Source organism: Balaenoptera borealis, assembly GCF_965194805.1.
Source record: "Balaenoptera borealis genome assembly, chromosome: 3".
Taxonomy (NCBI): domain Eukaryota; kingdom Metazoa; phylum Chordata; class Mammalia; order Artiodactyla; family Balaenopteridae; genus Balaenoptera; species Balaenoptera borealis.
In genome coordinates this window covers 27095843-27120886 of record NC_138866.1, presented here as the reverse complement: position 1 = coordinate 27120886, position 25044 = coordinate 27095843, and the positions used below count along the sequence as shown (strand labels likewise).

Sequence of the window (25044 nt, the reverse complement as noted above, 5' to 3'; positions counted from 1 at the left end):
TAAAAAGTTACATGATAGCTCGAGAAGGAGAAGTCAACATGACTGAATAAGCTTTAACTTAGAAACTTTATCATCTTAATGAAGAACATGACCTTTGTCTGGGACACCTCTGGTGATGGGGTGCTTTCATGCACAGGTACCAACCACAAAGAGAGGAGGCGGTGTCCTTCCTCCCCTGCTCTCTGCTATCATGTGGGCACCAAGCTCGGAAGCCAGAGCCCAGATTTGCACCCATGCCAGGTGGAAGAGGAGCTTCAGGGCCAGCCTTCTAATGCTTTGGTGATAATAAAAATCACTGGGTGGTTATGCGATGTCATACTCAGCCAAGTTGAAAGTTTTAATTTAAAATGACAGTTCCATTGAGGGTGGTGTTCACACCTATGATCTCCCAGCTCCTCACATGATAACTGACATTTGAAAGCAACTTGCTTTAGGCTCTTAAGAGCACTGATCTCTCACACATCACTTGCATATTATTTTTGCCTGTCCGGCAATAATGAAAATGGCCTTATACTCCCTGTTTGCTGTCCAGAGGGTAAATTTTCTGTAGCCTTTAGATAGGACCTAAACTCGATACAGAATTACTGTAACTAACACCTAGATCTCAAGTAACAAGAAGATATCTGAAGGAAACCAGCTGGATCCCCTACATGTACAGTAATAACAACCCATGGAAGCAGATTTCTCAGATGGGGAAGGGAAGCTAAACCTCTAGCCCTGGACACTGAACTCCTGGAGACCTGACTAATGGCTTCGGTCAGCCCCATGCTGATTAGAGAGAGAGGCTTGCTTTTCACTTGACAGCCCTGGCCTCTGCCTGCACGCAGACCCTTCTTCTAGTTCACCATAGCCCAGCTGAGACCAGGCTGCTCCATCAGCAAGCCTGCATTAAAGGTCCAGGAGAGGGCCTTGCACACAGAGAATCTCTTTAACAGGCTTCTCAGAGGGCCTATAGGGTCCGCCATTGGGTTGACATCCCACCAAGCTCTCTGCCCACCATTCTCATGGGATCAAGAGAAGAAAGGAATTTCCTCTCTTTCTAGCTAAAGGGGCTCCTTCCAAATCCTCTTTTCCTGACTCAGGATTCAACAACTCCCATGGGTGATGGACATTGGGAATGTCAACTTCCTTTTGGGAAAGACTCTATCCCTACCCACACGATATGGCCTTACACTGGTCTCAACAAAATGACTATCTCAGGGCACCATCGTTCGCTGATACAAAAGATACTCATATAATAGCAAGAGATGGAAATAAGGATGCAAGGGTGTCATTTCTTTATGGGGAGAATGTCTAATTTGTTCATTAATGGATCCCCAGACCTGGCTTAGTGCCTGGCACATAGTACAGGGTTAACAAATATTTGCTGGGTGGATAAATGAATAAATTCTGCACTATTTCCACAGGCAGAAATATATTCCACACATACTCCCTAAATTCTCCTCTTCTAGGCCTTGTTATGATATTAAGCAATGGGGATTTCATATCTTTTATGTCTGGCTTCAAACATATACCCCAGTTCCATCTTTGGCTCCTGGAATTCCTCTGCTGCCTCCCTGGATTACTTCTGCCAATTCAACTTCAAAGTGAATGCACCGCCTTTGTGCTTCCAGCTCCAAATTAATTTTAGATGGAAAAAGCGTAGAAGAAAAGAGAATTATCTTTATATAATAGTGGATTGTAGACTCTGCATCACCTTTGCACATCCCTGCATCTTGTGTAATTCTCCAAATTAAAGGGTAGCATTTAACAATCTGTTCTAACAATTTGTATCAACAGCAACTTTCCATGCGTGAAGGAAAGTAAATCAATTATGCTATCTTTAATTAATGGACAAAGTAGAGACAGAGGCAAAGTAAAAGTTTTCAGATTACTCTAAGGAAATCAGCTGAAGTTTTTATGTTTTTCAAGTAAAAAAAAAAATTCGAAAACAAAAATTCAATCTTTCAGCTGTGTGTGAGACTTCCTCCAAACACAGAATAATCATATTCCTCACAATATAAATGAGATATGAGCATCACTTGAACGCTGAATATCAGAGCATTTTAAGCTGCGCTGTTTTGCTATAAATATTAAAGAGCTCACTCTTGACTCCTCTCCACCACCATCTCCTGTCCCTCTTCCCTGCAGGCACTCTGCTCACTGACCTTCCTTCCATGCCTGACACATAGCACGCGTGTCCCTGCTGCAGGACCTTTGCACTTGCTGTCCCTCTGCCTGGGCTTCTTTTCCCAGGCTGGCTCCTTCCTGTTGGTCAGGACTCAGCTCAAAGAACATCCCCTCCAAGAAGCCTTCCCAGGTCGTTCTATCACTCTCTGTAACACCTTATTTATGTTTCCTTTCCCTTTTTAACAAATTTCCACCCTTTACCACTGCCTGTAAGTTCCATGTGAGCAGGGACCTTTTCTGTCTTGTTCACCCCTCTAGCCCCAAGGACTACTAGGGACTCAAATGCCTGTTAAATGAATGGAGATGGATGAATGAATGAAGGTGGATAAAATTGACAAAAACATCTAAAGGGAGAGAACTAGAACTTAACAGTGAAGACGAGCTGTGTTCTTCATAGATTTCTTCCTGAGTGAAAGAGCATGGCTTCTCGTTTTAAAAAAAAATTCTTGTCAAGAGTTCTACAATATTAAGACGATGAACTAGCTGGCTTGGGAAGGAATTTTGAGGGGCACCAAAAAATACAAGTATACTGCAGGTCAGTGACACTTCTAGACTAATTACAAACTGAGAAATTTGTTTCAATACCAAATGAAGAGTAGATGCATATGTAAATTTAAGTATCATCATCTTCAAGGAAACAAACAAAACAATGTTTTTCACTCTCATTGATATAAAATAAAAATTTCAGACTATCACACAAATGCATTTGAGTTTTGGATCCTAGCACTTGGTGTGCTAAACTATAAAACTTACAATTTAGTCTGCATGAGAATAGAAGAATAGGGTTAGAGGCTATCACGATCATTACCAATATCAATATCATTATCACAATCATCATTTACAAGAATATGCCCAGACCTGGGCAAAAGCAGATGGGAATAAAGTGTATTGACTCCTGATGAACGAGTTCAAAGTCCCTGAAGGGTGCTGGCTCAATAGAGCTCCACGTTGCACGCAGGTGAATGCAACAGAAGCATAAACTGGTTTAGTTGTAACGCAATTCATTTCAATGGCTCCACACACCGATCCACGGACTAATCTAAGCTGCCTTTCCTTTGCCCTTCTCGAGCACTGTTCAGCTGCCCAAGAGGACACAGAGCAGAAAGGGCTCTGGCTGTTGTCCCAAGGAGGCTGCCTGTCCTGATGGTCATCAGATCTTCTTAACTAATAAACTGTTTTAACTTTCAGCTCAAACTGACATGGTGCTGAGGTTTGGTTCAATCAGTTGATGAGAATAAGAACCCGGAGGGGTTTGAGCATCAGCTACATTAGAAGCAGGCCTGTAGGAAGGGGACCCTACTAAAGCGAGTGGAGCAAAATGCAGCACCTCCATCATAAGGGTAAATGGCACAGGTCCCAGTTGCTCCCATGTTTACTTTGGGGAGCAATTTGGGGTCAGAGCTACAGAAACAGTGATTCATTTTCAGGCTTTTTAGTCAATCATGAGACTGTCATTGCAGCTAAACTTATCAAATAAACATGATAAATTAATCTGGATTCGAGGCATTGGATCCAATATAGCAGAGTGGTTCAGAGCATGGACTCAGCTTTGAATCCTGGCTCCTTGACCTTGGGCAGTTTACCTCTCCTCTCTGCACCTTAGTTTCCTCATCTGTGAAAGGGAGATTATAATTGTATCCACCTCTGGGGTTGTTGTGAGCATTAAATAAGTTAGTATGTATGGAGCTTATTACAGTGCCTGGGCACACAGGAGTATTATAGAAGGGTGAGCTATTATTTATTGCTTTATAATTTAGGGAGATGGGGGTCAAGGGAGAAAATATATATCTTCTGGAGCAAGCATGGACTTCATCTCATTCAATAAAAAGTTTCCAGGGGGCTTCCCTGGTGGCGCAGTGGTTAAGAATCTGCCTGCCAATGCAGGGGACACAGGTTCGAGCCCTGGTCCGGGAAGATCCCACATGCCGCGGAGCAACTAAGCCCGTGCACCACAACTACTGAGCCTGAGCTCTAGAGCCTGTGTGCCACAACTACTGAGCCTGTGTGCTGCAACTACTGAAGCCCGCATGCCACAACTACTGAAACCCGTGTGTCTAGAGCCCGTGCTCCACAACAAGAGAAGCCACCACAATGTAGAGTAGCTCTCCTGCTCGCCGCAACTAGAGAAAGCCCACGTGCAGAAATGAGGACCCAACACAGCCAAAAAAAAAAGTTTCCAGGGACTTCCCTGGTGGTCCAGTGGTAAGACTCCATGCTCCCAATTCAGGGGGCCTGGGCTCGATCCCTGATCTGGGAACTAGATCCCACATGCATGCTGCAACCAAGAAGTCCGCATGCCTCAACGAAGGTCCCACATGCTGCAACTAAGACTTGTCACAGCCAAAATAAATAATAAATAAATATTAAACAAAAAAAGTTTCTGGGTGTCTACTCTGTATCAGGTGCTGGATTCAGATGCAAAGAAGACACAGGCTGGAGTTCCTGGCCTGGAAAGGGAGAAAGACACATAAACGTATTACACACACTGTAGCAGTGAAAATTGACAAGAGATGTGCAGGGGTTATGAGAAGGAGGGAGTGATGAACTCTATCTGGGGGAGTCTCTGGGAAGGTGACCGCTGAGCTGGGCTTCAAAGATGGTTGGAATTTGCTAGATGAGCAAGTGGCAGAGGGAGGATTGCAGGAGGCAGAGGGATATACGCTGTAAAGGCACAGACCCAGAAGACAACGCAGTTAGTTTTGCTGGACTATAAAATGCGGGGCTGGGGGAAGACTGCATGGGAGATGTACACTATAGAGCGTCATATAAGTACAGTTGATTTCATTTACATCAATATTGCCACATCAAAGTGGAGGGGGCTGGAGACAGGTCAAGAAGAGGTAACTGTGGCCAGATCATGAAGAGCCTGGTATTTACTTAGTTCAGTTGTGTGTAGGTTGAACCCAGGCAGTGGTGGTGGGAACAGGGAGGCAACAAGAGGTAATTAGCAGGTAGGACTGTTGGGACTTGGTGACTGAGTGGATGTGGGAGGTGAGGGAGAGGGAGGAATCCAAGCTCACTCCCAGCTTTACCAGGCTTGACCCACAAGGAGGCTTGTGGGTCCCCCAATGACTTTGTGACTCTAGGAAGAAGAGCATGTTTGGGGGATAAGAAGGTAAGTCCTGTGTTGGACACACTGAGCTCAAGATACCTGTGGAATATTGGGGTGGGGAGGGGATGTAGGCAGTTGGAATTACATGGCAGAGGTTCTATGATGTCAATTTGTAGAGCTTGTCTGGAGGCATGTGGTTGGGATAGAACCTAGGACATAATATTGATAATGGTCAGCATTTCACATGTGCTTGCTACGTTCCAGGCTGCGCCGTGTACTTTACAGGCAACGCTAAATCGGAGACCAGATTTGCTTTGCTAATCATTTTGCCTCTAGCAACTAGCACATAACAGGCACACAATAATTGTTTTGTTGAATGGATACTCTCATTTAGTCCTCACCACAAACCTATGAGGAAGATACAATTAGGATCCTCATTTTACCAATAGGAAGATGATCTAGGAAAAGTTGAGTTAACCGAGGTCACACAACTGCTAAGTAGCAGATCTTAGATTTGAAATCAGCTCTCTGTGACTCTAAAGTCCAAAGTGCTTAACTGTTTTGCTAAAATGTTAAATCTGCCCCTAAATATGTACTTTTATGACCTGGGGTGACATTCTAACCTCTCTGAGACTGTTTCCTCTACCAAATCAGGAGTGGGTTTCAAAAATCTCAAACCTCCCCTTCAGCTTCAAAACATTGATGATATCAGATGACGACTGTGGCAATGCATTGAAGAGGCCCACACCACATCATTTAGGGTAGAAGGTCTGAGCAGCGTATGCAGTGCTACAGTGGGGCACCAAGCAAGTGCCAGGTACAGGCAAAGAGGGTGGATTAGTGTTCTGTTTCTGTATAACAAATCACCACAAATCGAGCAGCTTAAAACAACACGTATTCATTATCTCACAGTCTCTGTGGGTCAGGAGTCCAGGCACAGCCTAGTTCAGTCCTCTGTTCAAGGTCTCACAAAGTTGCAATCAAGGTGTCAGACAAGCTCATTCTCAGCTGGATGCTTGAATGGGAAACAATCTGCTTCTGAGCTCATCCGGGTTGTTGGCAGACTTTATTTCCTTGTGATTTTATAACTAAGGCCCAGCTCTTTGCTGGCTGTTGGCCGGAGGCCACCCTCAGGTCCTAGAGACTGCTCATAGTTCCTTGCCTTGTGAGCTTCCTCAACATGGCTGCTCACTTCATCAAGCCCAGCAGGAAAACCTACTAGTGTGTGCTAGCAAGATGGAGATATATATACATCACGACATAATCTAGGGGTGACATCCCATTACCTTTGCCACATATTCTGTTGCTTAGAAGCAAGCCTCAGGTTCCACCTCAAGGGGAGGGAATCACACAAATTCCCAACATGGACACCAGGAGGCAGGAATTACTGGGGATCACACTAGGGTCTGTCATCCACAAAACACACACAATGTGTGTCATCCACATTACCTGCTGAGAATTTAAAAGTAATAATAAAACCAGTTCAACTTGGTCTGCTTTTTAATTAACACCATGAACTGGGAATTCTAGACATCATCAGTGACAAAATACTCTTTCCTGAAAAAATCTTTTGTTGTTTCAAGTTCTAAACAGTTGCTGGGACTACTGTTGAGTTTTCTTTTTTCTTTTTTTAAATAAATTTATTTCTTTTTGGCTGCGTTGGGTAGGCTTTCTCTAGTTGCGGAGAGCGGGGGCTACTCTTTGTTGCAGTGCACGGGCTTCTCAGTGCGGTGGGTTCTCTTGTGGAGCACGGGCTCTAGGCATGCGGGCTTCAGTAGTTGAGGCACGTGGGCTCAGTAGCTGTGGCTCACGGGCTCTAGAGCGCAGGCTCAGTAGTTGTGGTGCATGGGCTTAGTTGCTCCGTGGCATGTGGGATCTTCCTGGAGCAGGACTCGAACCCGTGTCCCCTGCATTGGCAGGCGGATTCTTAACCACTGCGCCACCAGGGAAGTCCGGAAAATTCTTTTTATTTATTTTAAAACTAAAAAACGAATCAAGAAAAAACCCATTACATCAGAAGTATAATTTAGTAGTTGACTAAACTACTAACCCACTGTTGTGTTGCTTAGGAATAAAAATTAACAGCTAGCACTAATTGAGGCTCACAATGCGCTAGACACTGTTCCAAACACACACACAAACACATTTATATTAACTCATAAATACAGGTAAGTCCTGCTATTACCCTTATTTTATAGATAATATAGTCCGGGGCACAGAAGATTGTGATCTGCTCAAGATCAGCCAACTAGGGTGGCGGAGCTGCAATTTGAGTCCGGGTAGTGCGGTCCCAATGTGTGAATTCTTAGACCCTAGTAAGGAAAAACAAAGAAACACCAATATCCCCAACAACCTTGCAGGCCGAGGAAGCCCTTCAAAAAGGACAGGAAGGCTTCTTTCCATCCAGGAGGGCTTCTTTCTGTTCTTGACCTGCCCCTGCTGGATCCTGGGCTGAGGGAGAGCCGGCTTCCCAAGGACCTGTCAGAGGGGGTGCTCTCTCGGCGTCCCTTCTCCGCCCTCGGAGCACCCTCGCCGCGCCCCTGCCTTCCTCTGCCAAGCCCAGGTTTCTCCCGGCCCTTCCCAGCTTCCGGCCCTTTGCTTCAGGCCAGGTCGCTGGGTCGGGCCGCGCCAGGAGCTCGCAATTCCTCTATTTACTGTTTGGTTTCCATGGTGAGACGTAGGTGCCGTCAGCGCCTCCCGTCATCTGCCCCGCAGCTCGGCCCCCACCCGGCGCCGTGACGTCTGCCCGCTGCTTCCGCTCTGCCCATATTTGGCTCAGCCACGGCGCCGCCCGTCGGGACGAGGCTGGGAGCCGGACTCCCGCCTTCCCCGCCCTCTGTCCCCGGCCACGCCCCCGTGGGGCTGCTGCGGGCCGCTCTGTTCCACGCGACCCCAGACCCATCCCCGACACCCGAGCGGAGGCGGGGAGCAGGGGCGATAGGGACCCCGGGGGAAGGCGTGGATGACTGATGGATGAACTCTGGGGTCCCAAACATTTGTCTCGTTGAGGCTGCAGCCAAGATTTGGGCTGTTTCGTCTGTTTAGGGTGGGAGAGCTGGGATCACGATTTTCTCACTCTGTGCCCGGAAATCATGGAAACAGCCATCCTTCGCCTCACTATTTTACATTTTATAGGCTTGAACTTAAAATTCTCGTCCATGGCGCAGTGGAAAGCTTTGAAGACCGAGGTTCTGGGATCAGTGTTGCCCCTTGGGGGATAAGTGACCTTGGGAAGGTCACTTCCCTTTACCTAGCCTGGTAAAATGAACTTTGGGGGTGGGGCTCTGTGTCGTCAGGCTTGTGAGGGGAGATCGTCCATCACCTTTTAGTTACAGGCGTTGGGGGGGGGGGAGCGGCGCATTACATAATTGGAATATCAGTGAAGTTCTTTGAGGACCCCTACAATTCTGACCTCCATAGTAACTGGATTTGTGCGTCTCTTTGCGCCTTGCTCGTATTAGGCGCTTAATTAACTGTTGCTAACTGATTATTGAATGAATCCCAGGCAAATCACTTTCGGATTTCACCTTCATAAATCCAGACCCCCGCAATTCCTCTTACGGGCGGAACGAGGAATATTGCAGCGATGGTTAATGCTCGCGCAGTAGGGTTGTTGATGTAGAGCGATTTGCAGATGTAAGGGGCAATAAACATTCCTGGGAGGAATCCAGCGAGATTCCAGAAGTCTCGGAGGGAGCCGTGGGTGTGCGCCGCCCGGCCATGAGGGCGGGGGTGGGGCGGGCAGTGCCGCAGTGGCTACTGCCGGGGAGCCGACTGCAGGGGTGGGGTGGACTCTTGAGGCTGCTCGGTCGCGGCTACCGCCCTCCACCCTCAACCCTCGCCCATTCCCCAGTTCCTCTGGCCAAAGGAGTGTGTGTTTTTCAGAATTTCAGAGCTAGAACGCACATCAGGTACGATTGCTCTAATTCAGCCTTTCAATTTTACAAATGGGGGAACGAAGGCTCAGAAAAGTTGGTTTACTCCTGCAAGTTGCACAGCTAGTCCGAGATAGATAAAAGCCAACATGTCTGGCTTCAAACTAGTGTCCCTTCCACCTCCCCTCTAACCCCCTCTGCTCTTGTGGCTTCAGGACCCTGTTGCCTGGCTCAGATGGTGGAATGTACAGTAAAGCTAAATACTGACTTCAGGGCTCCTTTAAAGGGTGCCAGTGGCATGCCTACTGCCCCATACAGCCCACAGCATGACACCAGGGCCTGGGGTGATGGCCAGGAGGGTCGTACTCCCCAAACCACAAGAGTTCCTCCTTCCAGTGGCTGGAATGGCTACCCTTGTCCAGAGAGCCCGAATTGGCTGTCTTGAAACCAGTCTTAGACTAGCAGTTGATTATTTTTCATAGTTACCCAAGCCTCCCATTAACTTTTCTCAGTCAAGACAATAGCAGAAGGCAGAAGACAATAGCAGAATAGCCTGAACCCATGGAGACCCCTTTTCTGCTCATTGGAAGGTCTTTTCACGGTACATAGAGGTTAGATCCTGTGAGGGAATGCCTCTTTAATGTCTCTCTCTCTCTTCCCTTTCTGTTTCACCCAACTTCCTCTTACATTCTATATTCTATTTCCTCCCTGACTGTAGGCAGCTAAGACTGAGAAGACTGGTGCCCACCGCTGGCCCAGGGCCGTTCCAACCTGCTGATTTGAGGAGGAGTCTGGGATCCTTCACCTTTCTCGCTGGATTGATTGTACTTGGAGCTCTAGCGACAGGAGTAGCAGCTCTGCCGCCTGGTGGACATATGAGGCAGAGCACCCTTCTTCAATTCCAGAAGCAGCATCACAGCTAGGGGAAGAGATTTTCTTTGTTCACTGATGGAAATAGCAAAACTTGGCAGAAAAAATAATCCCAGTTTTTTCTCTCTTTAGTTTATTTCTGAGGATCTGATTGATTTGGATGCAGAAAACACTTCTGTTGTTTCTCTCGCCTGGACTGCTTTTTTTCCTTCTGCCAAGTTTTGTTATCTCCATCAGAGTGAACAAGGTTTCCTTGCCCCTTCTCTCAAACCCTATTTCAAATTCCATCTCCTTCATAACAACTTTTCTGACTCCTCTCCTGTATATCTTATAAAATACAGCTGTGCACAGACCCAGCACACAGAGCACACGCTTACATGCTGTCTTTTTTTTTTTTTTTTTTTTGGCTGTGTTGGGTCTTTGTTGCTGTGCGCGGGCTTTCTCTAGTTGCGGCAAGCGGGGGCTACTCTTCATTGCGGTGCACGGGCTTCTCATTGCAGTGGCTTCTCTTGATGCAGGGCACGGGCTCTAGGCACACGGGCTTCAGTAGTTGTGGCACGTGGGCTCAGTAGTTGTGGCTCACGGGCTCTAGTGTGCAGGCTCAGTAGTTGTGGTGCACGGGCTTAGTTGCTCCACCGTATGTGGGATCTTCCCGGACCAGGACTTGAACCCGTGTCCCCTGCATTGGCAGGCAGATTCTTGACCACTGCACCACCAGGGAAGTCCTACATACTGTCTTTACTGTTGTTTCCTTGAGAGTTGAGGCCAGGTCCTGGGTGTCTTTTGTGTTCATAGACGCCCAGCACAGGGCTGGGGACAAAACCTGCTCTCAAGCCCTTGCTGATTAATTGATTAATTAATTGATTAATTTCTCCAGAAGCAACTCCAAGCCTTTGCTTTGATAAACCTTCCTCTCAGTTCTTTGGAAATCTAGATAATGATCTAATCAAAGACAGTCTTGCACAAGAAGTAGTTGCACAAAGCAGTTTCACAAGAGAACACCACCACCACCCAGAGAGGGATGAGGAAGTGTAAAGTGGACTCTCCGAAAGATGAGGAGGGTGGTGACATAGGAAAGTCAGAGGACAAAGAACTAGGAGAGGGGAGGCCTCTGCTCCTGGGATCGGAGAGGCAGCACACCCTCCAGAGCCGGGTTTCTGTCCAGACCCCACCACTTGCTGTGTGGCCTTAGGCAAGTTTACTCTGTTCTCTGTGCCTCAGTTTTCTCATCTGTAAAAAGAACTACTCATCTCCTAGTGGTATGATGAGGATAAATTGAGTTGATATATGCAAAGTGCAAGAACAGTGCCTGGCACATAGTAGGTGAAATATAGCAGTTTGTCGATCTGTTTTCCAATGTAACTGTTTTACAAATGGAACGGGGGAAGGTTATAAGATCTCTTTGCTCCCTTCTGCACCGACCTTCCTGGGCAGCGCATGAGCTATGTGGTCATGCAGGTCTGGGTGGATTCCTGTCTCTGTCACTAGTTGTTTGACCTTGGGCAGATCACTCTACCTCTTGGGGCCTGAGCTTTCTCATCTGTGAAGTGAGGATAATTGTGTCTACTTCCAAAGACTGCGGGTACATTACATGATTATAAAAAGCCTGGCATATCAGGAGTTTAATAAACAGAAACTATAATAATATAGTTATAATATATATAGTTATATATAATATAATATAGTTATTATTATCTATGAGAGGAGCCACATCTAAAGGAGAATAGCGTCTCCAAAATCTTTGAGGTTTCAAGAAAGATTGAACGTACTGAGTAGCAATGGGACCAGCTCAACTCCTGGAGCTTGGGGTTGGGAGGGTAGGCCCTGGGTCTGGGCCATGACTGGATATCACAACATCTGAAAAAACCAGGAATGGTTTGGCTCGTGTATTGGCTCTAGGGACATTTCCTGCCTGGGGACTGCGCTGAGGGTGTGGACCTAGTGGGGCCAGGTGCCAGCAGCTGGGGACCCGTCCTTCCCACGAGGTGGGACTTTAGTAAAAGAGGGCATGGGCAGGGTGGGCCTTGGAAACCTGTTGTTGTTGAGTGTGTGTGTGTGTGTGTGTGCGAGAGAGAGAATGGCCCGGACACATCCTGCCCTGGAACTGGCCTCCCAGGCCTGGCACAGCCGCCCTCATGGCAGAATTTGCCTGCACAGCTCCTCAAAGCTGCCATTCCCAGCCCTGACCCAGGACATCCCAGAATGATTGCCCGTAATTATCCGAGGGGTGGAGGGGAGGAGGGTTGTCATAGTCTTACAGCCAAGATAACCTTAATTCCCTTCAGCTGCATGGATGGAAAAGTACTAAACGGCACATACAAATGCTGTGATGCAGTCCTTTGGGTTCTTTTAGAAGGGGGAAGGAGGGTTGCAAAATCCGACGATGATAGAGTGTTGCAATCCCAAACATGTTGGGAATCACTCTTATGGTCCTCACCCTTGACGGCTCTCGTCCCCTGTGACCCACAAGGAGTTGTGCGCCCTGACAGGCTGGGGTCTACACTAAGTAAGTTGTTGTTCTGGGATCCCAGATGGTCTTAGGAGCTCTTTGGGGATCACAGAGGAATCTGTAAGCCTCATTCCAAACTCATGTTTCCAGTCATGGCAACGGGGGTGGGGTGGGGAGCACCCAAGGACTAGTACCTGGTGCAGAACTGAGACGTGGCTTGTGAAGAGTCACGAAGGTGCTAATATTGGTTGTCTCTGGGGAGAAAGGAATGTGTTTTTCGTTTTCTTCTCTTTGCTTGTTTGTACTCTCTGATTTTTCGTTTTTGGCGAGCACACAGATTGCTTTTGTAATAAAAATGTTTTCAAAATGTTCCCAGAAGAACAGTATGTTTGTTTTTTTAATAGGTAACAATAATAAATGGAAAGGCTCAGAACTCAGACACCTCCTGATTTTTTTCTTCCACCCCTCCTTTCCAAAAGAAATAGATGCTCCTGGTGAAACCTTTGAAAATTCAGATAATCAAAATAAAGAAAATAAAAATCACCTGTAATCCCATTACAGAGGTAACCGCTGCCAAAAGTTTTGATTCTCCCTTTCCAATATACACTTTAGTTTTATACTTTTTAATTTATACATTGTAGTTTTCATGAACATAACACCAGGCCAGAACACTGTTTTATAATCTTGTTTTTCTATACCATAGATCATGAACACAGACAATTTTTTCTACGTGATCACTTTAATAGCTAGTCACATAGAATTCTAAACATCCAACAATTTAACCAATCCTGTATTCTTGGACCTTTGGGCTGTTTCTAAATTTTTTGCTATTATAGACAAGGATGCCAATATCTTTGTGGCGAAGTTTTTGTGCACATCTGAGATTAGTTCGTTCGAGCTGGGCCTAGGGGGCACTCCTTTTGGAGGCTTTTGAAACAGCTGTGCAGTCAGTACACTGTACATAGGACAAGTGGGAAGGGAGTATTGGCTCAACCAGTTTCTAGCTGTGCAATCTTGAGGAAATGACTTACCCTCTCTGCACTTCAATTTCCTCAAATGTAAAACTGGAATGAGGGCTTCCCTCGTGGCGCAGTGGTTGAGAATCTGCCTACCAATGCAGGGGATACGGGTTCGAGCCCTGGTCCGGGAAGATCCCACATGCCGCGGAGCAACTGGGCCCGTGAGCCACAACTACTGAGCCTGCGCGTCTGGAGCCGTGCTCCGCGACAGTGAGAGGCCCGCGCACCGCGATGAAGAGTGGCCCCCGCTCGCCGCAACTGGAGAAAGCCCTCGCACAGAAACGAAGACCCAACACAGCCATAAATAAATACATTAATTAATTAAAAAACTGGAATGATAGTAGCTATGGAATGAGATTGTTGTGAGGATTGAATGAAAAAAAGAGTGTCAAGTGGTGCCTGGCACAGCACAGGATGAGCCCTCAATAAATGGTGATTGTTTCTGATTTATGGATTGTCTTTTCTTCAGGGGAAGAAGTTGTCTTGAGGGTGAGGTCTGGTTGCCTGGGAACGTTGTGGGGAGAACTCGAGCAGGTGTACACGGTGAAGGGGGAAGACGCTGGGGAGTGGAAGGCAGAAGCAGACAAGTGATAGAGAAGAAGCTGATGGAGGGTAGGCTGAGGCAAGTTTAGCAGAGAGGAGTGTGGGCGTGGGGGAGAACGGGAACCCAACGGACACGGGTGAGATGTCCACATGGGCCATTTGGAGCAGGGACCCTCGGAAACAGAGCCAGGTGCCAGTCCCTGTGTGGCCTGGGAGGCCACCTCTATAAGATCTGAGATGGAGCCTGTGTCCTTTGGTCCCTGGCCCCGCGAGGCTGCTTTCTGCCTTCCTCTCAGTCCCACGTTGCATCACTCCAGGCCAGTCTTCTTTCAGTTCCTTGAGTGTGCCATGTTCCTCCCTGTTGGGTGACCTTTGTGCATTCTGTTTCCCCTGCCAGGAATGCCCACCCTTGCTGGCTAATTCCTAGGCACCCTTCCGATCTCAAGCTTAAAGCTCACTTGCTCACAGAGGCCTTCCCAGCCATTCGGTATGAGCCAGTCCCCTTCCTTCCGCTATTCTCTCATGGCCCTCTGTGCCCTCATAGCAATGCCACAGTTTGTAGTTATGTGTGTTTGTGATTATTCACTCTTGGTGTCCTCACTGGGCTGAAAGCTCCATGAGGGCAGGAACAGGGTCTGTTTTTTGTTCACTTTTGTACCCCTGATGCCCAGCACATAGTAGACACTCAACAAACAGTTATTGAAAGGGAAGAAGAAGAAGACAGTTCATCTGTGACCTGTAAAATGCCTTTACATCCCCTCCTGTGGCTTCAATCCCATCCTAATTGATGCTGGCTGGTTGGCTGAAGGAACAGGAGATTTGGGGGCTGCGAGGAATGCCTTAGCCAGCTGCTCTCCCATCCTTCTCTCCCTTGAGGAAGCAGGCTTCCCTTTCTAAGACTAGAAACTTTAAACCAGTGCTTCTCAAACTTAAAGGTGTATATAAATTACCTGGGGATCTTCTCAACATGCAAATTCTGATTCCGGGTGTCTAGGGTCCACCTTAGGGTCAGGTCCAAGACTCTGCATCTCTAACAAGCTCCCGGGTCAAACCCATGTTGGTCCCAGGGCCACTCTGAGCAGCAAGGCTTTCAGTCTACAGCCTCTTTCTGTTTTACACACCACCGATTCCCACACCTAAATTTGAGTCGCTGCGCCCTCTGCCGGCCACTGAGGGGCATGGCAAAAATTGACCAAGTATTAGATAAAGACTGCACGCATGAATTTTAAAACTCACGCAAAATTCTTGGGGAACAAGATCTTCTCCTAAAAGCAGATGGGCACACAGATTCCAATAGCATTAGGAAAATGTACTCTTTTTTTTTTTAACATCTTTATTGGAGTATAATTGCTTTACAGTGTTGTGTTGGTTTCTGCCGTATAACAAAGTGAATCAGCTATATGCATACATATATCCCCATATCCCCTCACTCTTGCATCTCCCTCCCACCCTCCCTATCCCACCCCTCTAGGTGGTCACAAAGCACCGAGCTGATCTCCCTGTGCTATGCAGCTGCCACCCACTAGCTATCTATTTTACATTTGGTAGTGTATATATGTCCATGCCACTCTCTCACTTTGTCCCAGCTTACCCTTCCCCCTCCCCGTGTCCTCAAGTCCGTTCTCTACGTCTGCATCTTTAAGGAAAATGTACTCTTAAGAATACACTCTGGGGCTTCCCTGGTGGCGCAGTGGTTGAGAATCTGCCTGCCAATGCAGGGGACACGGGTTCGAGCCCTGGTCTGGGAAGGTCCCACATGCCGCGGAGCAACTAGGCCCGTGAGCCACAATTACTGAGCCTGCGCGTCTGGAGCCTGTGCTGCGCAACAAGAGAGGCCGCGATAGTGAGACGCCCGCGCACCGCGATGAAGAGTGGCCCCCGCTTGCCGCAACTAGAGAAAGCCCTCGCACAGAAATGAAGACCCAACACAGCCAATAATAAATAAATAAATAAATAAATAAATAAAAATTAAAAAAAAAAAAAGAATACACTCTGTAGGGACTTCCCGGCGGTCTAGTGGTTAACACTCTGTGCTTCCACTTCAGGGGGCCTGGGTTCGATGCATGTCGCAGGGCCAAAAAAAAAAAAAGAATACACTCTGTAAAGGATCCCAGCCATGCTGAGGCAAAGAAACTCCCAGAACTGAAGGATGTTAAGACTGGGAGGAGCCCATCTATGCAGCGATTTTCTTCTTTTGCCACTGTTGGCTTTTCCCACTCCTGTTTTTTTTTCTTCATCAGGGCTGCATTATGACTTTCGTGGGCCCTGGGCACTTTGAAGACCCCTTTCTCTATAAAAATTAATTAAAAATTTCATTTTATGACTGCATTGTTATAAAGATGAATAGTCAGAGGAAGATGAATATATAATATATTGTCCTTTTGGAAATAAAAGTTAATTTTTCTCTTCTGATTTTTAAACGAAATTAAAACATTTTCGTGGGTTTCTAAAAATATCATGGGTCCCTAGCCCAGTCCTCTTGTATCAGCCCTGTTCTCCACCAGGTGGCAGAGAGCGCATTCTTAATGCTATCTGAATCTGTGTACCCACCTGCTTTTAGTGGAAGATCGTGTTCCCCAAGAATTTTGTGTGCTTTAAAATTCTTGTATGCTGTCTCTCTACATACACCCAAGACTGTACTAGATGCTTTGAGGGCCATTGTGCTGTTCGAGTAGGTGACCAGATTGAACATGTTAAATGACTTAGACATATGTGGAGTGTTTACAATGTGCTAAGCGCCTTAAACATATCACTCACGTTTCAGAACAGCTACTATCCACGTTGTACCCAGGAGAGCACCAGAGTTGAGAAGGTGACATCATTTTCTCACATCCCACGTGAGTAGTTGGCAGATCTGGGATTTGAACCCCAGGTCTCTCTGATCCTCTCCACAGGCTGTGACAGGATATCCAGTGAGATGCCTGCTTGGATATATATTCCCAAATGTACGTTACACTATCAGGGCCACCAGAGGGCAAGATGTCAGGGAGGGCTGGAGAGTCTTAGGGAGGAGGGAGATTGGAGGCAGGCTTTGGAGCAACAGTCATTGCAGAGATGAAATGGCAGGGAAAGGCATGTGAGGTCACAGAGGTGTGGAGGTGGGCCACTGGTTCAGGGGGGCCATGAGGAGACTTCCCAAGTGGGAGGGAACTCAAGGTTAGGAAGCAGAGGGCGACAAGGCAGGGTGTGGCTATAGGGGGTGAGGAATTTGGGCTCAGTCTAATGTTCAGTGGGAGGTTCTTTGTTCCCTTGAGTCCTAAAATTTAGTCCTGAATTATCAATAACCTAGCAAAGTTTTATCCATCCTCCCTGTCTCAGTTCCTCATCTGTCAAATGGGAGTTATGAAGCTTGCCCTCTGAGATGTCAGGAAGTTCAAATGACTGTCAGCCCCACAAGGATGGGGAGCCTGTGTCTGATTCAGGCTGTATCCCCCGGAGCCTGGGTGCTCAGCACACATCTGGTGAAGGAATGGGCATGATATCCCACAAATCCCTTGAAAAGCAGCGGCAGGAGACAGCGTGGCTGGAGAAAGCGCCCAGAGCCAGAAGAGGGCGCGCTTCTGTGAAACAAAGTTTGATATAAGAAACCACCAGAATCTTTCTGCAGGATTGTGGATTGAGAATTTGCAACCCTAGGCTTTGCTTTTAGCTTTAGGATGTAGGAGGTCAAATCATTCCATTCTAAATTCTTATATCTAAACCTACCTTAACTCTAGTATCCTAACTAGGAAAAAAGGCTAAAATGTAGTTTATCTTCTCTATTTCATGTTCTCTTAACACTTTAGGCACTTAGTACAGATGTAATTTTTTTTTTTTGGTGGGGGGAGCTTAAAACAGCAATCAGTCTATTATATCTCATGATTCTGTGGGTCAGGAATTAAGACAGGAATTGGCTGGGAAATTCTTCTGCTCAATATGGCAAAGACCGATGTCCTCCATGGTATTCAGCTGGGGGACGGGCTGGTCTGGAGGGTCTGAGATGGCTTCACTCACATGACCAGAGGTCATTTAACATTTTGTGGGATTATTTGATTAATAACTGTCTCCCTCACTAGTCCAGAAGCTACCAAAGGACCGGAACTGTGTTTGTTTTTGTCTATCATTTTATCCCTAGTGGCTAGCACAGTGCCTGGCCCACTGAGGCTTAGTAAATAGTATTTGTTAAATGAATCAATGATGCAATTCTTTTTTTTTTTTTTTTTTTTTTGGCGTGCTGCACGGCTTGCGGTCCCCGACCAGGGATCCAACCTGGGGCCCTGGCAGTGAGTCCTAACCACTGGACTGTCAGGGAATTCCCAATGATGTAATCCTTATAAGTGTCAGGATCCTCAGAAAAAAGGCATAGGTAGGAGTTAATGATGATGATGATAGTAGCTCAGTAAGTGCCAGGACTGAGCTAAATACTGTGCAACCTGGCTGGTTGGCATTATTTATTTACCCCCACTTTACAGATGAGGAGCTGAGGCAGCCCTGATATGGCTTCAAAGGGCAATGCAAGAGAAGCACCTTTTATGTCCCAAATCAGAGGATCTGGGGTAAACTCAGGAGCCCTGGAGGCCAAGCAAGTTATTAAAATGAGTCATTTGAGAGATAAAAACCTGATGAAATGACAAAAGGCTGGAAGGTATGTTTTCAAATTAGTCACAAACAATGTTCCAGAGTCCTGCTTTACATTATCCAAATAAACCATCCCCAGTGATGAGGTGAAGATTCACTTGGATGTCTGTCACCACATTCACTTACACTGTTCCTCAAAATCCACATAATTGTTTCTTCTTCATCCTGGGTTTATTTATTTTTGATGCTTCTGCACAGCTGGACTGTTCTGCCAACATGTTATAATGCTTCCTTCGTTTCATCCAACAACAGGCTGGCCTGTTGTCATGAGAGTAGCATCGCAAAGCCAACATGGGTTAGTAATAGTGCCCTTGATTGAAGTTGCCTGCGGGGTCAGAGTATTAGCAGATTATCTGATACCCAGGCTTCTTGTGGACTCTGCCTCGCATGAAGGGCTCTTCTAGATCGTGTTACTGTGATAGGGGAATACCCAGGGTGCCAGGAAATTCCTGCCTGGGCAGGGAGCTGACTTCCCGGCACCCCAGGGATTCCAAGCCCAGCCCCCTGCAGCCAATCAACAACCGAGCTGCCTCAAACTGACAAGCAAAACGAAGCCCAATGAAAGCAGCTGGAACCCAAACAAACAGACTTGGGTGAGGTTGGGAGGGGGTTCAGGCCTGGCGTCATCCAGGCTCTGGGCCAGGCCGTTGTCTTGGCAACGGCCAGCCGGTTTACCAGTGGGCAGCAGAGCCAGTTCTCTGAGGGGGAAGCCCGAAGAGGGGGCTGTGGTGCCTGGGCGGGGTGCGGTTGGGGGGTGGGGAGCTTCTCCAAGTAATAGAAACCCGAAGAGAAGGCACGGGCATTTTCAGAGAGTGGCTTCTTCTCTCAGGAGCCAGGCAGGCTGCCTGGGGGGCAGTGGGCTCAGAGAGGCTGGCCAGCCTGAGAGAGAGGGAAGTGGCCACTGAACTAGCAAAGACGCCTCTGGAAAGGCTGGAAGGTGGATTTGCAGCTGTGTTAGCTTTCTGGGCAAAACATGAATTGAAGTGGATCACAGAGTTCTATAAAACGAAAACCAAAAACAATACATACACACAGCAGCCAGTGGAGGAGAGGTCTTTGGGAACCTCAGAGGTGGCACATGAAAATGTTTTATGTCCTTCTCCAGGAGCTTTTTTTCTTTTCATTTTCTTTCTTTCTTTTTTTTTTTTCTGATGACCACAATTCAAGTCATTATCTGGAGGAATGAACAGCATTCAATGAAAACAAAACGTTAGAAAACCTCTGTTTTGCAGGGTAGGGCCTAAAAGGTGTTCATGTCCATGACAGCAGGTTACTTTAGGGGAAAAAAGAGACTCCCTTTCTGGCTAAAGTGAAACATTAGTCAAAATAAATGCAATGGAGGAAAGAACCTTGGTACCTTCCTCCAGAAATCTTGCTGCAAAAGTGCTTGTCATACAAAAGGACAAATACTGTATGATTCCTTCCACATGAGGTTTCTAGAACAGTCAGTTCTTAGAGACAGAGAGTAGAATGGTGGTAGCCAGGGGCTGGGGGAGGAGAGGATGGGGAGTTACTGTTTAATGAGGATGGAGTTGCAGTTTGGGAAGATGAAAAGAGCTCTGGAGATGGGTGGTGGTTCGCGTTTGCCCAATGATGTGCATATACTTAATGCCATTGAACTGTACACTTAAAAATAGTTAAAATGGTAAATTCTATGTTATGCACATTTGCCTATATATATACATATATATATATTAAAGTGTCTGTCACTTAAAGACTGTCTTCTAGTTGTACCAGGAGACAGTGGCATTTGCTTGGAGGCTGACCCCCTCAGCTGTCTGAGCCTCTGCTGTGTCATCCATTAAGGAAGGATGCCGGTAAAGGAGAATGGGCATGAAGGCATTTAGTGAACAGAAATACACCACAAGAACGTGAAATGTGATTAAGATATTATTTCAAAATTCATTTTTAATGTATCCAAATGCCAAGGGGCAAGTTGAAAGGGGAAGGGGGGAGCTTTGAGGAAACGAAGGAAAGGATTATATTTGGCAGTTATAGGAATTGGAAAAAGCCCAAATATTTTAGAGAGTAGAAGAGAATTTTGGGCTCATTCTCAGAGGCCAGAAGGTATGACCAACTTGGGCTGTCACAGCGATTTAAAATACTTCTCTCTTTTGCTCTGCCTAAATTGAGAAACCATTTAAGCCCACCCATCAGGAGGAAATGAAATGAAATGAAACAATGTCAAAACATCACCTCTCAAATTTCATGAAGGGAAATGGTACAGTTACAACACAATGCTGGGTCAAAGTTTATGGGATCTCGAACACAAATGCATAGTGGAACTCAGGTTACCATCAGAGAGTCCCATTAACTGTCAACAATCTATTCAAAGCTATTTTTTTCCCCCCATTTTAAAGATATACACCATTCAGGGACTTCCCTGATGGCGTAGTGGTGAAGACTCCATGCTCCCAATGCAGGGGGCCCAGGTTCGATCCCTAGTCAGGGAATTAGATCCCACATGCATGCTGCAACTAAGAGTTTGCATGCCTCAACTAAGGAGCCGGCGATGCGCAACTAAGGAACCCGCCTGCTGCAACCAAGACCCAGTGCAACCAAATAAATAAATATTTTAAAGAAAAAGATATACTCCATTCACCACCACCACCACTTATGCAACATATGTTCCATTAGCATAAGTTAGCACGTGCCAAAGCACTAATCTAAATGTGGCACATACCTTATCTTTTCACTCCTTAGAAGAACCATGCAAGGCGAATCTTTTTTATAGATAACAAACTGAAGCTCGTGTTTGAAATTTGTTCTTTCTGGTTCTTTATTTCCTCATCCATAAAATGACAATAATGTTACAGCTACAGAAGTGAGGCAGCTTGCCCCAAACCACACAGCTGGGAAGTAGTGATGTCAGGATTTGAACTTATGTCCATCTGACTTCAAAGCTCTGCCCTGGAACACAACACTACACTGGAGAAGACATTATTGCTGAGAAGCTTATGAAACAAAATTGGTATGAATATTCTGCTCTGAGAGCAACTAGAATGAGCAATCAGTAAGCTGCTTTATCGTGACATTGTATGATGTCACAGTGACACAATGAGGACGAGCCATGAGCATCATGTGTTAGCAGGGATCTGGCTCTGACATTGGATGAAACCACCAAGTACAGAGTATGAAATCATGCTTGGCTGTGTCATATATGTGTGTACGTTGTGTGTCTTGTATGTTTTGTTCTGTGTGTATTATATGTTGCATGTGTTGTAGATGTGTCGTGTTTAGTTGTTTGCGTTTTTTTTGTGTGTGTGTGTTATGTGTATTAAGTGTACGTGAGTGGTTTGTGTAAGTGAGGGAAACTTGCCTGAAGACTGATTTCTTCAACGATAAAGACCAGACATTCCAACAGCCAGCACTTACTTGGTGCTCACTGTGAGCCAGGCTCTCCTCGCAGTGCTGTGCATATAATAAACTCATTCATCTTCACAACAGTCCTGTGCAGTTGCTGGTAACAGTACCCTCATTTTATGCAGGAGGATAGGAGGCGCAGAAAGATCAATCAGCTTGCCCTAGACCACCCAGTTAGTAAGAGGTGGAGCTGGGATTTGAACCCAGGGAGATGGGCTTCAAATTCTGTGATCTTTTATTCTTTTCTTAATTGGTGCCCCCAGATCACCATGTGAGAATTGATAGAATTAGTCTCCTCATTCTGTGGAGAGTCTGTGGAAAATGGGAACACATGTGGCTAAGACAATCAGCACTCCTTAATTAAACATTAGCTGAGGTAAGCCAGCCGTTGCTGGCCTTGTGGTGTATGTGCGATTTCTATCAATTTAATAATTATTAAGAATTGAAAAGATTGCTGAAAAAATCTTATCTTTCAAGTTTGTGAAATGTGTATGGACAAAATGGTTTCATTGATATTTTTTCCTCTAAAACTGTGGACCGCCTACAGAAGACCAGTATCTATGGATCAGATGTTCTCTAGGGCATGAGGATGGTCTTATTTCTTTGAGATAGCATAGCATTTCCCCTCTTTTCTTTCTCCAACTGCCTTCCTGGGGTCTGTCACTTTAGAGTTGAGGATAGCAGAAGGAGGTCTTTGGTAATGCCACTCAAGGTGGAGGAAGACTCTGAGCCTGTTACTATAGCAACACAAAGGCGATAGTTATCCATCCACCCCTCTAACAAATGTTTATTGAGCACCTGTTATGTAGCAGGCACTGTTTTAGGCATCAAAAACTCAATGATGAGTGAGATAAAGTAGTTCCTCTTGTGGAGCATCTATTCCAGTGGAGAAAAGAGACACCAAACAAGTAAACATAAAAACAATACAAGTCCAGATAGAGATAAGGCTATGAAGAAAATAAAGCAGGAAAAGAGGAGAGAGAGTGACTGGAGTGGAAGTGGAGGCATATTTTAGACAGTGGGGCCATAGAGAGGGTCATCTGAGGCTCTGCAAAGAGGTTAATCTAATTGCATAAAGAATCTGATTATCTTATACATACTCCATTCCCAAGCCCAGACCCCACTCTCAGTGGGACTGCTGTCTTCTTGTTCACCTTCTCCCACAGGATCTGAGGGGGACCCATTTTCCTAAACCCTCAGCAGCAGAATGGAGGTGGATCATGGACATTTTAGGAAGGGGATAAGGAGAAGGTGAAGCCAGGCCATGGGGAGGAAACAAAAAGGTTCAAGGGCTTGGAGACCCAAGGGATGAAAAGTGTAGTGAATGTTCATTGATTACCTACTCAATATCCATTCCTCTTCTCCCCACTTCCAAACAGCACCCAGATTCTCCTCCTGGGTTTGGGTGAGATGTCAAGGGGGGAGTCCTGACTGTTTTAAGCCAATCAGGAGAATATCAATCCATTTGCCTCCGTGATTGGCTCAAATGGAAGTATGAAGTGTGATGCTTGAGTCTTCTGATGCATATGGAAGTGAAATTCTCTCCTCTTCTGGGGTAGACACGGATACAGGTGTAGGTCCATCTTGTGACTTTGATGGAAGCCATCCTGAGGACAAAGCCACCACATGGAAGAGGGCAGAGAGCAGAGAAGTGGAGCCAGACTCCCAGTTGCTTTTGAAATCCCTAGCACTGGATTTTTCCCTTTGTGAACCAATTCATTCATTCAAAACATTCGATATGCTTGTTATTTGCTAGACACTTTTCCACATGCTTGAGAAAAATCCCTGTCCAGTTTTCGTTGGCTTTCCTTTTACTAGCATGGGAGGCGTGATGGGCAGATGATCATCAGAATCAGACTGCTTGGGTTTAAATCCTGGCTCCACCACTCCCTGGCTGTGTGACATCAGGCAAGTTATTTAACCTCTCTGTGCATCAGTTAACACATGCAAAAGGAGATAATTCTAGTGTCAACCTCATAAGATTGTTATGAGGATTAAATGAGATGAGGTAAAGGGTGTAGGACAATACCTGGTCTGTGACACGCCACCCCAATCACACCTGGGGAATAGAGGACTTATTTCTCCAGCTACTGGGGGTGCTCAGCTGCCAGGCCTTTACAATGATTGCCGCAGTTGAGGGTGATCACGTTACTCAAGGCCATGGCCTCTTTAGGAGAACAGTTTACATCCAGTGATTGATCTATGAGGAGCTATAAAGGCCTGGACCCCTTGCCTCCTCTCAGGACAACTCTGAAAGGCCACCCCAGTTCTAGAGCTCTCAAGGGTTGATGGAGGCTCTTGTTGGGCTTCCATCTCAGCTCTCTTTCTCCCTCTGCCCATTCCTGCTTCTTTTCCCTCCCTTTCTGCACGTGTTGATCCAAACAGCACGTCCTGCATGCTGGTCTCAGAGTCTGCTTCCTGGTACCCAACCTATGACTCAATAAATGTTAGCTGCCATCGTCATCATCCAAAAGCATCCTAGGTGAGAGAGAAAATAAGAGAAAGGGTGCAAAGGGGAGAGGTTTCCCTACTAACTGGGAGAGGTTGGCCACGTATATGGTTTTAAAGTTTCTTGGGGGCAGGATTTTGTTTTCTCGAATCTGGAGAGGTATCAGGACCCTGGTGTTCACAGTCTGAATCTGGCAAATAAAAACCGGGATTTAGCTCTAAATCCTTGTCTGAGCTTTGCTGGAGGAGGAAGCCTGCTTCTGTCCTCTGGCTTTTTAAGTTAAGTGATGGTGATGCAGGAAAGCAGGCTGGGTGTGCTCTTTTTAAAATGTCAATAGATTCAGTTGAACTCCACAAGCATCATTCGAGAGCCTGCCCTGGGCAAGCACTGTGTTTGTGCTTGTGCGTGTGCATGTGAGGGCGGGGGTGGGGGGAGAGAGACAGAGAGCGTGAGTGTGAAATACAGAGATAAGAAAGATAGGCTCCCTACCATTTGCAGGGGAGATAAGCCATGTTCCCAAATAACATATTGCATAGCACGATGGTGTGTGCATCAAATTTAGAACCAGACGGACCAGTGCTCAAATCCTGAGTTGAATCCTAGTTCTGTTACTGAAGAATGTAGTTTTATATTAGGGG

The 25044-nt window shown here is 46.3% G+C and overlaps 2 long non-coding RNA genes across 3 annotated transcripts; one reads left to right on the top strand and one right to left on the bottom strand.

Moving 5' to 3' along the window:
- Positions 1-7172: 7172 nt before the first annotated feature.
- Positions 7173-7953, bottom strand: LOC309627056. Its single transcript, XR_014243519.1, has 2 exons — positions 7575-7953; positions 7173-7202 (listed from the first exon to the last, which is right to left on the bottom strand). It is a non-coding gene; the product is annotated as an uncharacterized lncRNA (long non-coding RNA).
- Positions 7954-8110: 157 nt separating this feature from the next.
- LOC309626634 lies at positions 8111-13880 on the top strand. 2 transcript variants are annotated; one of them, XR_014243337.1, is made up of 3 exons: positions 8111-9132; positions 9815-12472; positions 13536-13880. It is a non-coding gene; the product is annotated as an uncharacterized lncRNA (long non-coding RNA). The 2 variants fall into 2 exon arrangements; XR_014243338.1 differs by having other exon boundaries at positions 8111-12472.
- Positions 13881-25044: the final 11164 nt, after the last annotated feature.